The sequence below is a fragment of the Hyaena hyaena genome, unplaced genomic scaffold (genome assembly GCF_003009895.1).
Source record: "Hyaena hyaena isolate Hyena2069 unplaced genomic scaffold, ASM300989v1 scaffold_1131, whole genome shotgun sequence".
Taxonomy (NCBI): domain Eukaryota; kingdom Metazoa; phylum Chordata; class Mammalia; order Carnivora; family Hyaenidae; genus Hyaena; species Hyaena hyaena.
In genome coordinates this window covers 319,474-337,857 of record NW_024081764.1, presented here as the reverse complement: position 1 = coordinate 337,857, position 18,384 = coordinate 319,474, and positions in this window count along the sequence as shown.

Here is an 18,384-nt window from a genome sequence, read left to right as displayed (position 1 = left end):
GTTGGGGAAAACAAAATCCCAGCCTTTCATATTCTTCCCCAGTGGAATTTCCATCAAGTGTAAGATTATCCATACTCTGTGCAGAGAGAAAGTCCTGGACAATGCTCTGATCTACAAATGAGGCCACCTCTCCCACATCCAGAGGGTTTTCCCAAGGCAATTCCAGCTCACATGGTGCCCAATATAAAAACATGTTCCTTGCTTCTCTATTTTGATCTGAATGTTTGTGTCCCTTCAGTATTCAAATGCTAAAACCCTAACTAACAAAAATAATGGTATTAGTGGGTGGGACCTTTGGCAGGTGATTAGGTCACAAGAATGGAGCTCTCATCAATGAGATTAGTGCACCACCTCTAAGATCCCACAAAACTCCCACTTCCCTTTCTGCCATGTGAGGATATAATGTGAGGTCTGTAACCCAAAAAAGAGCTCTTACCAGACCATACTGGTGCCCTGTTATAAGTTTCTAGCTTCCAGCACAGTGAGAAATAAACTTCTGTTGTTTATAAACCACACAGTCTGTGGTTTTGGTTGTAGCACCCCAAAGACAATCACCAAAATCTCCTTGTGCTTGGTGCACTTATCACATCTTAATACAGTCAGATACATCACTCAGCCTAGCATCTGAGGCATGAAATTTAACATCTTCTAAGTGGAGTCCAGTGGCCTATGAAAGGAGTTTTAGATGTGCCACTCACATATTTGGAAAAGCCTATGTCTCCACTCCTGAATTTTTTTTTTTGTCCCTCACCTTTCCCTGGGTCACTCTACAATCCCTATTCACAACCATCAAGGACAAAGACACACAGCCCTCCTCACCCTCCTAATACACTTCTACTCATTCAGCTCCACCCCCCTCCAGCCTCTGTGTTGTACTTCAAAGACCCAAACAAGCTCCTTTCTTCCTGAAGACTTTTGCAGTCACTTGTTCCCTTTACCCATAATGCCCTGTTCTCCCAACTGCTTTATGTCCTACTTCCTCTGTTAAAATTTCTGCCCAGCTGTGACTTTCTCAAATAGGCTCTCCCCATCCCCTTATCTCTGTGTATCCCTGTGTTCCCCCAGCTCTTTATCTTGCCTTTGTTTTATTTATCACACTTTGACTAGGGAAAGCTCAATTCAATGTGTGTATGTATATAAATATATATGTGTATGTATTTGTATACATGTATGTTAATTGTCCATAAAACCCCACTACCATGAAAGCTTCCTGAGACCAACATCACACTGTCTCTTTTGCTTACTCCTGTTTCCTCAAAATACAGAAAAGTGCTTGACATATGTAGGATATTCAGCTAAATAAATGAAAGAATAAATTTTTATATGATTCGATGAAAGGATTCAGTTCAGCTTTTTCCACCTCCAAATAAGTGAACTAGTATTCCTATTATTTGCTACAAAATAACCCATCACTTACTTATTGGTTTTGTGGTGCTGACTTTATCATAAGCCCCATATTTAAGGTATAAGATTTTGAAAAAGTAGGTTCAAATTATCACCGGAAATATAAATAATATGAATAAAAAAATAAAATCTTTTGCCTTAAGAATTATATGGGTGGGACACCTTGGTGGCTCAGTAGGTTAAGCTTCCAACTTCAGCTCAGGTTATGATCTTGCAGTTGGTGGGTTCAAGCCCTGCATCAGGCTCTGTGCTGACAGCTCAGAGCCTGGAACCTTCTCTGAATTATGTGTATCTCTCTCTCTCTCTCTGCCCCTCCCCTGCTTGCATATTCTCTCACTCTCAAAAATAAATGAACATTTAAAAAATTTTTTTAAGAATTATATGGGCCTTTCTGATGAATAATTTTTTTTAAAGCTCCTTATGCAATTCTGACGTGTTCTCTCACCTCCACCTCACATGAAAACTACTGCTCTAGCTATTAAGCACCTCATGTGGGCTCAGCACTGGAAGATAAAGAAATGGTGTAAGGCATAGACTTTGCCCTTGAATCACTTACTGTCTCAGTGGGGAGACAAACATGTACTGAAAACGATCAGAATATTAAGTACTAAATTTTCTGGGAAATTATACACATGGAAGAACATTAAGATAAACGCTGTTGGAGATAGAAACAAAAAATAACTTGGTCATGTGTAAAGGATTCATTGTGACTACTAGACCTGATTTTATAAAGGATAATAAATAAAATGGAATTCTGCCCTGTTCCTTTGGGAAGACAGTTTAAGTTGGCAATTTCCTCCACTTACCATCCAGTTTGTTTTCCAGTTAAGTATCTGCAAGTGAAAAATGAACTATCTTAATAGAGTAAGCAAAATTCATAAGATGTAATAAGGGCTTTCAATGACAGTCATTTACTTAAAATTAAATGTCTGGCACAACTGTCTGAATTGAAGCACATGTAAGTCTGTTACTTAATCCATCTTATATGTGTGTGCACATGTATGTACACACACCTGTATATTTATCTTTTTAAAATATATTCATAATAAAGTATCAGACTGCCCACTCTTCATGCTGACCATGGGGAACTCTGTCTCCACAAAAAGTTCTGAGTAGTCTAGTGGTTCTTTTCCAGATTCTGTAGGTGATTCTATTTTAAAAACATGCAGCATTTCTGGCAGTAGAGACTTTCAAAACACTTGGCACTATATTTGTGCAGAATGCACCCCCTCAGCAAATATATCAGATCCTTGAATTTGTGTTTCTATATCAGACTCGCTGCTAGTTCCATGATTTTCTTCTTTATGCCCTTCCTTCAAAAATGAATATATATATATTCATTCAATATATATTCATTTAATAGATGAATTAAGCCCATATTGGATGAAGGCAGGGAAAATATATATTAATTTCTAGCATCTCCTAAATAGTTCTCAGGATGTGGGCTCCTGGGCGGCAGCAGCAGTTTCACCTGAGGACCTGTTAAAATGGAAAGATCTCAAACTACACCTCAGAAATACCGAATTAGAGGAGTTGTGAAGGGTGAGGATCTTAGGTTCACCTGTTCTACAAATACGTTTAGGTTACATCCACATCAATGTAAATAATCAAGAAAATGACAGGAAGACTGGTAGAATATGCTAAAATGTAAAGAGGTCACATCAAAGAGGGTAAGAAGATGAGAGATTGAGTGGAGAGCCAAAGTGACGCTTAAGACTGTCCCCAAAAGGGAGGGATGCTGTGAGCATTAAGAGGGAAGACTAGCAAAGCAAACCTCATACCTGGTACCCTAGGCACATGGGACTCTCACTGGCAAGATGAATCTCCATAACACTTGGCTTTGAAAACCAAAGGGACTGAACTTCTCAAGTTCTTACCATCAGTGGTATTGGTACATGGAAATTTAAATATCATCAACCACAGTTCTGGAAGAAGCAGAAGGCAACAGGAAATGGAGTCCCTACACTTAAAGAGAGAGTGTAACAAAGTCCTGCTGATATATACCATGGAAGCACCAGCTTGAAAAACTTCTAGGGAATACAAGAGGGAGATCTGTTTAATAATCTCAGAGCATATGCAGAAGGGGCAGAGATCTTTGGATGACTTTTCCAAGAATAAAAGAGCTGGTAGGTGCCATTTCCCACCCCACCTTCCCCACTCCAGCCTAGATACACTGATGCCTATGAGAATCAGTGCAGCTGCCAACAATGGCTACAGGTCCCCTTCTACAGCAGACTTGCTCATACCTTGCCGACACGGGTGCCCTGCCCTCATATCCTCCTGTAAACCCACCCCTCCTACTTGGACTCAACAAAATCCATACAAAGCAGCATCAGAAGCATGGCAGTGTGGAAGTAGCCCCAAAACAAGTCAGAACCACTCCAGAGTTACTCCTGCCCCAGGGAGAGAGAAAGATAATCACATCAACACCAGCAGTGGGCTGTGGGCAGACATCTGATCTGACTATAGGCGCTGCCAAACAACAAAAATTTCTCAGGACACAACACAGGGAGAGGGCCCTGCAGTTCCATGTGGTGCATCTTTGGCAAATGTCAGGTCTAACCCAACCCAAGACCAAGGCAGCCCCAGAGTGGCCCAGTAAAAACAGAGACCAAACCCTGCCCATAACAGGCAAAAGGGCCTGATAGATAACTGAACTTAAGGCAAAGGGAGCTCAGCATAACAGAAGGGCATATACAATGCATACAGGAGACACACCTGAAGGGCAAGGTTCTGGTGAACAGAAGATGGTACACACAGAGCACTAAAGACTCTTCTTCAGGGGGTATGGGCATAGAGGAGGACACTTATGGGGATGAGCACTGAGTGTTATGTGGAAACTAATTTGACAATAAACTATTTGTAAAAAAAAAAAAAAAATCCATTTAAGGAAGTCAGGCTAGGTGTTTTAAATCCTTTCCAACTGTAACATTATAGTAAAAGACAATGACAATCACAAAAAAAAAAAAAAAAAGACTCTTCTTCATAAGGTCACTACCCTCAAGAGCAGGAGATGTAGCTGACTTTCCTAACACATAAAAACACACAGAGATGGGTGCCTGGGTGGCACAATCAGTTGAGCATCTGACTTCAGCTCATGTCATGATCTCATGATTCACAAGTTTGAGTCCCACCTCAGGCTCTGTGCTGACATCTCAGAGCCTAGAGACTGCTTCAGATTCTGTGTCCCCTCTTTCTCTCTCCTCTCCCCCACCCATGCACGCTCTCTCGCTCTCTCTCAAAAATAAATAAATATTTAAAAACTAAAAGACAGGCACCTGGGTGGCTCAGTCAGTTAAGCATCCTACTTCAGCTCAGGTCATGATCTCGGGGCTCATGAGTTTGAGCCCCACATCAGGCTCTGCCCCTCCCCCACTCACACTCTGTCTCTCTCTCAAAAATAAAAAAATAAAAACTTTTAAAAAAATAAAAGAGGGGTGCCTGGGTGGCTCAGTCGTTTAAGTGTCCGACTTCAGCGCAGGCCATGATCTCACGGTTCGTGGGTTCAAGCCCCACATCGGGCTCTGTGCTGACAGCTCAGGGCCTGGAGCCTGCTTCAGATTCTGTGTCTCTCTCTCTGTGCCCCTCCTCCACTCATTCTCTGTCTCTGTCTCAAAAATAAATAAACTATTAAAAATTTTTAAAAAGAAAAGAAAAAAACAGACACAGAGTTAGAAAAAAATGAGAAGACAGAGGAGTAAGTCCCAAATGAAAAACAGGACAAAATCACAAGACAGTTAAACAAAATGGAGGTAAACAATATGCTTGATAGAGAATTAGAAGTAGTGGTCATAAAGATACTCGCTGGATTCAAGAAAAGAGTCGAGGACCTGAGTGAGAACTTCAGCAAAGAGACAAAAAACATAAAAGAGAAGCAATCACCAATGAATAACTCAGTAACTAAAATTAAAAATATACCAGACGGAATAAATAGTAGACTAGAGGAAGCAGATAAACAGACGAGCAACCTGGAAGACAGACTAATGGAAAGTAATCAAGCTAAACAGGAGACAGAAAAAAATAATATAAAATAAGAACAGACTCAGCAACACATCAAGTGTACTAACATTTCATTTTATAGGGATCACAGAGAAGAGGAAAAAAAGGGTCCAGAAATTTGAAGAAATAATAGCAAAAAACTTCCTGAATCCAGGTAAGGAAAGAAAAACCCAGATCCAAGAGGCACAGAAACCCCCTGACAAAATCAACCCAAGGAGGTCTACACCAAGACACACAGTAATTAAAATGGCAACAAGTAGTGATAAAGAGAGAACTTTAAAAGCAGCAAGAGAACGGTTACATAAAAGGGAAATGCCATAAGGCTATTGGCTCATTTTTCAGCAGAAACTTTTCAGGAAAGAAGGGACTGGCATGATACATTCAAAGTGCTGGGAAGAAAACATCTGCAACCAAGAGTATTCTTTCTACCCAGCAAGGCTATCATTCAGAATAGAAGGAGAGATAAAGAGTTTCCCAGAAAAACAAAAGTGAAAAGGATCCATCATTACTAAACCAGCCCTACAAGAAATGTTAAAGGGGACTCTGCATGGAAAGGAAACAGGAGTAAGAAAAGCAGGAAGCACAAAAGCAGTAAAATTAAGAATATCTACAAAAATCAATCAAAGGATCCACAAAATAAAGGGATGTAAATTATGACACCATATACCTAAGACATAGGGGTGGGAAGAATGAGGAGTAAAAACTTGGGCTTTTAGAATGGGTTCAAACTTAAGCAGCTGTCAATCTATACTGCTATAAGCAAAAGACGTTATATATGAACTTAATGATAAGCACAATTCAAAAACTGGTAAAGGATATGCAAAAACTAAAGAAAAGGAAATCAAAGTAAATCCCTAAACAAAGCCAGCCAACCATGAAAGAAGAGAGCAGGGGAAGAAAAGAACAAAGAGGAACTACAAAACAACCATAAAACAAGTAACAAAATGGCAATAACTACATACCTATCAGTAACTATCTTGAATGTAAATTGACTAAACACCAATCAAAAGACAGGGGGTGACAGAATGGATAAACAAGTAAGACTCATATATATGCTGTTTACAAGTCCCTATATGCTTTAAGTCTTTTAATACAAGCAAGCAAATGAGCATTTGTACAGGCAAATGCACTGTCACCTACAGATTGAAAGTGAAGGGATGAATGGATAAAGATGAGTTAAATATACATAATAGACTATAACTCAGCCATAATAATAAAATCTTGCCATTTTCAGTGATATGGATGGAGCTAGAAAGTATTTTATTAAGCAAAATTAAGTCTGTCATAGAAAGATAAATACTATGATTTCATTCACGTGGAATTTAAGAAACAAAACAACTGAACATGATGGAGTAGGAAGAAAGGCAAACCAAGAAACAGACTCTTAAGTATAAAGAACAAATTGATGGTTACTGGAAGGGTGGAAAGAGAGGTTACATGAGTGATAGGTATTAAGGAGGGCACTCTTTGTGATGAGCACCGGGTATTGTTATGTAAGTGATAATCACTAAATTCTACACCTGAAACTAATATTGCACTGTAATGTAAACTAGATGGAATTTAAATAAAATCTTCGGAGGGAAAAAAAAAGAAAGTTAAGAGATAGAAAAGCATTCATTATGCAGATAGAAATTAAAAGAAGGCCAGGGTAGCATTATTTATATCAGACAAAATAGATGTTAAAGACTGTAACAAGAGACAAAGAAGGACACTACATAATCATAAAGGGAACAATCCAACAAGAAGATATAAACATTGTTAATATTTATGCACCCAGCAGAGAAGCACGCAATACATAAAGTAGCTAATAACAAAAATAAAGGAAATCATCAATTGTGATACAGTAATAGTAAAGGACTTTAATACCTCATGTACATCAATCCAAACAGAAAATCAATAAGGAAACAATGGCTTTGAATGACACAATGGACCAAATTATCTAACAGATATATTCAAAACATTCCATTCATAAATAGTAGAATACCTATTCTTTACAAATGTACATGAAACATTCTCCAGAATAGATCACATGTTAGGCCGCAAAAAGTGACTCCACAAATTAAAAAAGACTCAAGTTATACCATGCATCTTTTCCAACCACAATGCTATGAAACTAGAAATTAACCACAAGAAATAATCTTGAAAGAGCACAAATACATGGAGGTTACATAACATGCTACTAAACAATGAATGGGTCAGCCAAGAAATCAAAAAGGAAATAAAAAAATACATGGAGACAAATGAAAATAACACAACAGTCCGAAATCCTTATGATGTAGCAAAAGGTGTTCTAAGAGGGAAGTTTATAGCAATACAGGTCTACTCAAGAAGCAAGAAATATCTCAAACAACCTACCCTTACATCTAAAGGAGCTATAAAAAGACAAAACTTAAAACCAGTAAAAGGAGGGGGATAATAAAGATTAGAGCAGCAATGGGGCACCTGTGTGACTTAGTCAGTTAAGCTTCCAACTTTCCCTTAGGTCATGATCTCGTGGTTCATGGGTTCCAGCCCCGTGTCGGGCTCTGGGCTGACTGCCAGCTCAGAGCCTGGAGCCTATTTCAGAGTCTGTATCTCCCTCTCTCTCTGACCCTCCCCTGCTCACGCTGTCTCTCTCTCTCTCTCCTAGAAATAAATAAAAATATTTAAAAAAAAAATAGAGCAGCAATAAAATAGAAACTAAGAAAACAACAAATCAATGAAACTAGGAGCTGGTTCTTTGAAAAGATCAACAAAACTGATAAATCTTTAGACAGATTTGTGGGGAAAAAAGGGAGAAGGGGAGACTCAAATAAAGAAGATCAGAAGTGAAATAGGAGAAAGTAACAACTAACACTAGAGAAATACAAAGAATTATATGAGAATATTATGAAAAATTATGTCAATACATTAGAAAATACAGAAGAAATGGATAAATTCCTAGAAACATATAACATCCCAAAACTGAATCAAGATAGAAATAGAAAATGTGAACAGAACAATTATAAACAATCAAATTGATTTAGTCATGAAAATCTCCTAAGAAACAAGTCTAGGACCAGAAGGCTTCACAAGGGAATTCTACTAAACATTTAAAGAAGAGTTAATATCTATTCTTCTCAAACTATTCCAAAAAACAGAAGAGGAAGAAAAGTTTACAAATTTATTCTATGAAGCCAAGATTACCCTCATACTGAAACTAAATAAAGACACTACAAAAAAATAAAAACAAAGAGTGAGAACTACAGGCCAATATCTCTGATGAACATACATGCAAAAATCTTCAACAAAATATTAGCAAACTGAATCCAACAACATATTAAAAGAATCTTTCACTATAATCAAGCGGGATTTATTCCTCAGATGCAAGGGTAGTTCAATATTCACATATTGATATTTGTTAAATTGCATTGACAAGAAAAATGATTAAAACCATATAATTGTTTCAATAAATACAGAAAGAGAATTTGGGAAAGTACAACACACATTCATGATAAAAACCCTCAACAAAGTAGGTCAAACATGATAAAAACATACCTCAGTGTAATAAAAGCCATATATGAAAAACCCACAGTTAATACCATAGTTAATTGTAAAAAACTGATGCCCCAAGATCAGGAACAAGAACAAGGATGTCCATTATCACCACTTTTATTCAACACAGTTCTAGAAGTCCAGCCACAGCAATCACACAGAAATAAATAAATAGCATCCAAATTGATAGGAAGCAGTAAAACTCACTATTTTCAGATGACAGGATATGATCCATTGAAAACCCTAGAGACTGCACCAAAACACTATTAGGATTGGTAAATGATTTCAGTGAGGTGAGGATACAAAACCAATATCCAGAAATCTATTGCTTTCTACATACTAATAATGAAGCAGCAGAAAGTGAAATTAAGAAAACAATATCATTTATAATCGCACCAGAAACAGTAAAATACCAAGGAATAAATTTAAGGAGGTGAGAGACCTTACTTTGAAAACTATAGAACACTGATGAAAGAAATTAAGGAAACGAAAGGTAATTCATGCTCATAGGATGGGAGAACAAATATTGTTAAAATGTCTATACTACCCAAAGCAACATACACTTTTAATGCAATCTCTATCACAACACCGACAGCATTTTTCAGAGAACTAAAACAAATAACCCTAAAATTTGTATGAAATGATAAAAGACTCTGAATAGCGAAAGCAATCTTAAAAAGGAAAACAAAACTAGAGATATCAAATCCCAGATTTCAAGATATACTACAAAGCTGTAGTAATAAAAAACAGTATGGAACTGGCACAAAAACAGACACATAACACGTAGATCAATGGAATAGAATAGAATGCAGAAAGAAACCCATGATGATATGATCAATTAATCTTTGACAAAGGAGACAAGAATATGCAATGGGAATAAAAGGGTCTCTTCAACAAATGATGCTGGTAAAACCAGACAGGTACATACATAAGAATGAAACTGGACCACTTTCTTACAACAATACACAAAAATAAACTAAAAACAGATTGAGGACCTAAATGTGAAACCTAAAGCCATAAAAATCCCAGAAGAAAACACAGGTAGTAATTTCTCTGACATCAGCTATAGCAACATTTTTCTAGATATGTCTCTTGAGGCAAAAGACACAAAAGCAAAAATAAACTATTGGGACATCAAAATAAAAATCTTCTGTACAGATAGGGAAACAATCACCAAATCAAAAAGGCAACCTAGTGAATGGGAGAAAATACTTGCAAATGACATCCTGATAAAAGGTTAGTATCCAAAATGTATAAAGAACGTCTCCAACTTAACACAGAGTAAACCGAATAATTCAATTACAAAATGGGCAGAACATGAATAGATATTTCTCCAAAAAAGACATACAGGTGGCCAACAGACATGTGAAAAGATGCTCAACACCACTCATCATCAGAGAAATGCAAATAAAAACCACAATAAGATATCACTTCACACCTGTCAGAATGGCTAACATCAAAAATTCAAGAAATTAGTGTTGGCAAGGATGTTGGAGAAAAACACACCTTTGTACACTGGTGGTGGAAATATACAACGGTGCAGCCACTGTGACAAACAGTACAGAGGTTCCTCAAAAAATTAAAACTAGAATTACCATATTATCCAATAATCCCACTACTGGGTATTTACCCAAAGATGATTATTACAAACTAACTCAAAAAGATATATACACTCCTACATTTATTGCAGCATTATTTACAAATGCCAAATTATGAGTGCAACCCAACTGTCCATTGATAGATGAATGGATAAACAAGTAGTATAACATACATACACACACACACACACACACACACACACACAAACACTGGAATATTACTCAGCCACAAAAAATAATGGAATCTTGCCATTTGCAACATAATGAATGGATCTAGAGAGTAGAATACTAGTGAAGTAAATCAGTCAAAGACAATACTATATGATTTCACTCATGTGTAACTTGAGAAACAAAACAAACACAGAAAAAAAAAGACAAACACCAACTCTTACCTATAGAAAACAAATTGGTGGTTACCAGAGGGGAGGTGGGTGAGGTGACTGTTGAAACAGGTGAAGGGGTTTAAGAATACACTTATTGTGATTGGCACTGGGTAATTAGAGAATTGTAGAGAATTGTAGAATCACTATATTGCACATATTAAACTAATATAACACTGTATGTTAATTATATTGAAATTTAAAAAAAGAAATACTGAATTAGAAACTCTGGGGACAGGGGCTACAAATCTGTATTTTAATAAGCTCTCCATTGATTATGATGTATACTATAGTGTGAGAACCACTGTCTTAATAGATGATAAGCTTCCAGTGAGGCATGCCCTGAAAATGACAGTGGGTATGCTTAAAATGTAGATTGTCCTTGGATTAGAAGATCTGATCATCTTAACACTTTGAAAATTTTTAACTCATCATGTGAATTCTAATGATTATATTGCAAACAACTCCCCAGATATCAAGCTATATCGAATTGTTAAATTTTAACTTAAGTCATTAGTGTGAATTGTGTTTGTCTTCATTGAGAACACCTTAGACAACACTTCTGGAACTCTAGCAAGGCACCCAAACTTTCCATGGTTAATAGAAAGAAATCCTGACAATCTATATCAGCAGTTTTGAATCTTATCAGATCTAAGAGCCCTTTTACTATCCTGAGGTGAAATTCAAAGACAATATACCTTTTCTGTGCACAATTTTAAAATAATAAAACATTTTATCAGTAATATAAAAAAGAGAAAATGAAGTAATTTATAACAAAATAACATGTATTTCAGTGAGTGAATTGTTGTGCATGCCTACCAAAGAAAACATAAAATAATGAGATGGTCTCCCCATGAATGAAACCTCTACAAATACAAATCTATACAAGTGTATTGTATTGGTGATCCAGTTACTATAAGCAGCAATACTGTCAATGATGAGATTCTTCCAAAATAGTGAACACTTGGTAAAATTCTAAACCCAAAAAATATACTATTATCTCTTAATTTCCATAGTGGTTACATTCCTGGAAAATTCAGTGTATAGTAAAATGGTACAAATATAAATTTTGTGTTTATATATAGAATATAGTTTGTGTCTCTGTTTAAATAATTATGAAAATGTTTTACACATACCTGAGTATTTGGTGGGTCATTCAAAAATTATGTGAGACATTCATTATGCAGAAGTGTACCACATATTGCAGGATATCCAGCATACCTAGTTCATGTCGAGTAAATGTCAGTGATCCCCTCAATAATTATAACCAAAAGTGTCCCCCATAAATTTCCAAAACACCTCTGAGGAGGCTATAATACAACCACTGATCTAAACAAAAATCTGAATATTCACTTGTTGCTTACTTACCAAATTGCATAGTTAATAGGTTTCCAGCATGGTGACTGGTAAGGGATAGGACCACAGATCTTACATTCTATTAGGGCACATGGAACATAAACAATCATCAGGAGGCCATGTGACAGTACATAATTGATTCTATACATAAAAAAAGGTATTAAAAGCCACAGAAGCTCATGGAATGAGCACATCACTACTGTGGGTAATCAATTAAGACATCATGGAAGGTACACTCTGGACAGTGAAGAATGGGCAGGATATAAACAGAATCAGTAAAGAATATCCTAGAAAGAGGTCATGGATTGAGAAAAAATATTTTATGCATGTGTGGCAAGGTTCAATCAGAATCTGACTTCTCAAACAATGATCTTCTTGTTTCTGATTTCCTGGTAAAGGTCCGTGAAAGTCCTATGACCTTTTTTCTTGATACTATTGACAAAGAGGCATTATAAACCTATCTTTCTTTCAGATCCCTGTGATGTATACTTCTCAGGTTCTGTTTATCCCCCTTCATGTTCCTCTGCTGCAAAACAGGCCTTATAAAACAATCAAATATTTTCAGGTACCTTCAAGTACGCCAAGGATGCAAACCTTGCATCCTAGAAGCCACCTGACCCTTACAAAAAGGAAAGATCTAGGGCATTTTTTCATATTTTCCTTATCAATCCTGTTCTTGAAATCTTACACTTTCCTTTCTTGTCCCTTTGAGCATCCTAGTCTCTCTAATGGGACATAACTCTCCTTTCTCTGAGCCTTCATAACCTGCTGTTTGCCCTTCATATTCTGTACAGCACACTAGGTTAGCTGTGTGAATAGCTTAACCCCCAAATTCCATAGGATATAGGGAGACGCCCCAAAAAATAGAGCCCATGTATAATCATGTCTCTCTGGGTTGACAAATTTATACTCTTACCTATGTGTGTTCCAACAAATAATGTCAGGCCTCTATCAGAGACCACAGCAAACTAGCGTGAAAGGCTCCGCATACCACAGGAAGCCAGGTGAACTTCATGTAATCCAATAAAGGAAGGAGGCAAGAGAGTTTCTGAGTCCAGAGGAATTACAGTAAGTGGTGATGGTTCAAGAACCAAAATTCTATAAACTCTACCCAGGAGTGAAGCTAATCCATCCTTTAGGAAACTGATGTTTAGACATACTACTATCCACCTTCCTTTAGACCCAAAGAACTAGCCTGCCACTATCCAGTCTTTTTAAGGCAACTTTTCATCTTTTAAAGAAATTGGGAGTCAAAGAGTGAGGTGATACCAGAAGTGGGGATTTAAGGGCTGATATGAACATATAGATCTAATAGAATCACTAGGCAATCAGTGCATTCTGGTCTATTCTGTAAAAGAAGAATATACTTTTGTGCAGGATCATCAAAGATAGGCAGTGGGCTGAACACAGAAGCCAATGTTATAAGTCTCTTTTATTATGAATCTTTAGGATGCCCTCAAATACATTTCTTAAGGGTATATAGATGCTATTGTTGGCAAATTGACCAGTCTCCTCCAGCTAAAAGCTCTTCTTACTATATCAAATTGACCATGTTATAAGATGCAACCTCCATAGGGTTGTCCTAGTCATCTTTCTGAATCTCAGTTTCTGCCCCTACAGAAATGCTTATGAAAATGTTTGCTGAGAACTGACAAAGAAAATTTCTCAGTGCAACAAAAATCTGGGACTAAACATCCTATAAATCCTCCTGGAAAATGCATGCAGAAGAGAGTTGTGACCTTAAAATATTTTTTATGGTTTATTTTTATGGTTTTATGATTTAAATTTTTCAAATACCTCTTTTGATTACAAAAGCAATGCATATTCTTTATTTTAATAAATCTGAAAGATACTGACATATATAAGGAAGAAAATATAATTCCTCTGAAATCCTGTATCTCATAGATAATTATCATAACATTTTTATGCTACTTCAATGTATTACTATTGTTCACATAAATTTTGAGTTCCTATACATATACACTTTAAAATGGAGTCATTCTCTATATAATGTAAAACTGATTTTTCAATTAAAGATACTGTGGGCATGTTTCCTTATAGTTAACATAAATAATTATGTTATTATTTTGGACAGTTTCACCGAATTTCATTTTATGGATATACCACAGTTTATTTAACAAAACCCTATGGGTCAATGTTTAGGTAATTTTTCACCTTTAGTTACCATAAGCATTGCTACAAATAAAAGATTTTTGCATAAAAATCTCTGCACATTTGTATAGTTATTTCTTTAGGATTAATTTCTAGAAAGGAATTGCTGGTGAAAAGTTATGCACATTTTAAACATTATTACACATTGTCAAACTGCCCTCCAAAATATGTATAATTTTTATTTTCACAAGATGAGTCAACATGCTTATTTGCTTATACTCTTACCAAAAGTGGATATTATCAGGCCTTTAAATCTTTATTAATACAGTAAGTAAAAAGCTGTATCTGTTATTTTAAATTACATCTTTAATTATGGAGCTTTTCCTTTCATGTTTATTGGCTTTTCGTACTTTGATAAATTACCTTTACATGTATTTTTCCCATTTTTCCTCAGGTTGTTCATATTTTTTTCTATTGATATGTAAAAATTCCTTGTACATTAAAAATGTTATCTTATATTCTATATTAACTACAGATATATTGTTCCCATTTGTGCCCTACATATAGTAGCTACACAATAAATTTTGTTAACTGAAATAATAGATGTTAGTTTGTCATATAGAAATTCTTTTCTGTTCTTTCTTTTCCTTTGTAGTTTCTGGCCATGGTGTCAATCCTTACACTGAATAATTATAAGAAAGCTATCTTCTAATAATACATGAGATTTTTAAAAATCTATTTTATCTTTAATCCATTTGGGTTTCTTAATGGGTAAAATGTAAGATAGAGATCCAACTTAAATTTATTGCTAATTCAATGCACGTTTTTCCAAAATCGTTGACTGAATAATCAAGATTTTCTCACTCATTAGAAGTGCTAACTCCATCATATATAAAACACTAACAAAAACTAGACTCTGCTTATGAATTTTCTCTTCTCTTTATCTACCTATCCCTTTGGCAGTACATTAATCCCGTTACATGTATATAGCTTACTTTGATATCTAGAAGGGAATATCCCCCCAGTGTTGTCCCCCAAATTTCCTGGTCATAATTAATCATTTTTTCTTCCAGATGAAAGAAAAAATCAATTTGTCAACATTTTTTAAGCTAGTAATTTATATTGAATCAGCATTAAATTTGTAGACTATTTTGGTAAGAACTGACATCTGTCATCTACCGTAGAGAATACATAAATACAAAATCAACTCCTGCATTACTTTGCATGTCTCAATGTATTCTTAATTTTAAGCTAATTATAATAAAATTTAATTATTACCATTAAATCATTATACTCATTTGGCACCAAAGATTGAACATTAATTTTAAAACAAATTAATTCTTCACTGAAATTTGTTTCATGTTATTGGATGACAGTTTGTTAAAACATGGCATCTCAGTGAAAATAGGTCTCCTATTAATTAAAATATCTGCTAACCCCATAATGGATAGAATTCATTCCCACCAGAATGCAGTCATGATGGGATCTACACCCTCAGTACAGACTATCATAATATCAGTGATGACAGTTAAGATTATAAAGTTCTCACAGATTTACAGAAGGCAAAGATTAGAGAAAGATCTGGTTAGCTTATTGAGTTCCTCTAGAAAAAAAAATGAGGCTTATAGTAAATTTTGCGAGTATCTAAAGGGAAAATGTTGGGATTTTTGGTAGTTCTCCAATGTCCAAAGTTAGACCCACCCTGCAATCCTTTCATTTCCCCTCTGAATAATAAGCATTTGCTCCTGAAGAGCAAACTGGGAGAAGGTCTCTAAAATACAAATTGAGGGGACGCCTGAGTGGCTCAGTCCATTAACTGTCCAACTTTGGCTCAGGTCATAATCTCACAGTTTGTGAGTTTGAGCCCCGCATTGGGCTCTGTGCTGACAACTCAGATCCTGGAGCCTGCTTCAGATTCTGTGTATCCTTCTCTCTCTGGCCCTCCCCAACTCCCACTCTGTGTCTCTGTCTCTCAAAATAAATAAATGTAAAAAATCATAATAATTTAAGAAAAAATAAAATTAAAAATTTTAAAAATACAAATTTAAAGCAGATAATTTCCACTCTAGAAAAATCTACCATATAAAAATGTGTTCCCCATGTAGTTAAAAATCCTACTGGAAAGACAAATCTTGAGCACTGTTGCTGGGAGGATTATGATATTCCTAAGATTCTCCTGAAGTATCCATTAATCTTCCTATTACCTATGCTTTTTTCTTTTTTACCTTTTTAATGTTTTATTTTTTTTTAATTTATATTTGGGAGACAGAGAGACAGAGCATGAGCAGGGTAGGGACAGAAAGAGGGAGACACAGAATCCAAAGCAGGCTCCAGGCTCTTAGCTGTCAGCACAGAACCCAACATGGGGCTCAAACACACGAACTGTGAAATCATGACCTGAGTTGAACTCAGATGCTCAACTGACTGAACCACCCAGCTTTCATGCTCTACACAGTTTTCAGAAGAGACAAGTAGGGACATAGATATGCAAATTTCTAATGGCAAATATAAACAAGACAAATATGGGAGCAGTGACTTCTGGTTGGGGTAATGGATGATAAATACAAATATACAGGGTGATGTCAAATCACAGGTGGATTTGAATCAGAGTCCAAAAAAAATGCAGAAATAGTTTCTTAAGCAAAGAGGTGACAGGACTCCATAGAGAGTTCCCTGAAATGACAGTCAAATGGAATTAAAATATAAATGTTAGGAAACACCATATAATATAGATTCATTTCATTCATTCATTCATTTAAGAAATATTTGGGGCACCTGGGTGATTCAGTCAGTTAAGCATCCAACTTCAGCTCAGGTCACGATCTCACGGTTCGTGGGTTCGAGCCCCATGTCAGACTCTGTGCTGACAACTAGCTCAGAGCCTAGATCCTGTTTCAGATTCTGTATCTCCCTCTCTCTCTCTGACCCAACCCTGCCCACGCGGTCTCTCTCCGAGAAATAAATAAAACATTAAAAAAATGTTTTTAAATATTTATTACAAGACAATACATTCATCATTGGCCAATCGCTGCACAGAGCACTGATATGGTAGGGAGAGAATCAGGGCAGCAGACAGTATACAGGCAAACATAAACAAAGCATTATGTTATGTGCTATGAAGAACAAGAGGACAGAGAATGGTAAGAAGGTGCTATTTTAGGCAAGGTGGTCATGGATGGTCTGCCAGATAAGATGGCATTTGAACAAATTTAATGAAATGAGGAAGTAAGCCAATGTGAATATCTGGAGGTAAAGGGAATATTAAAGGCAAAAGCCTCAAGACAGGAGCATACACAGCATCTGGTAAGGCTACCAGCAGTATGAAGTGGACAGAATGGTAGGAAATAAGGCTAGGGAAGGGAAGTGCTCTAGGCCAGAGTATAGACATCCATATAAATCTTGGTAAAGATTTTAACTGTTCTAAACGTGATGAGAATACCCCCACAGGCTTCTGATCAAGAGAATAACATGATTTGAATATGCTTCCTAAAAAACTACTCTGGCTGCCGTGTGAAGAATAATGAAGAGGGAAGCAAGAGTGGAAGAAGAGAGGCCAGTTAGAAGTCCATCCAAGGGAGAAAAAACAGCTGAGAGTAATGTGGTGTTAGTGGAAGTGAAAAGAAGTGGGATTTGCATCTTTGTTCATTGCTACAGAGGATGTTTCCAAGACTTGGCCTGACCAACTGGGTCAAAAATCTTTCATGCCATCCCCTCTCTATGGTTCTTCAAATCCACTGAAGCCATCTTCCACTTACTCTTAACTCTCTTTCATCAAGCCCTCTGGAATTAATGATTCATCATCAACAAAATCCCTGATATCCTCAATTCTTTCAGTGACTGTTCCCTATGTCTTGTGGGTTTTTGTTTTGTTTTGTTGGTTGGTATGACTGACATGCAAAAAGCTATACATATTTAATCTTTATAACTTCATGAGTTTGCTTATATAGGCCATGGTAATGGTTTCAGAGGTATACACGTATCTTCAAATCCTAAATCTTCTTGCTCTATTTTACCCCAGGAAG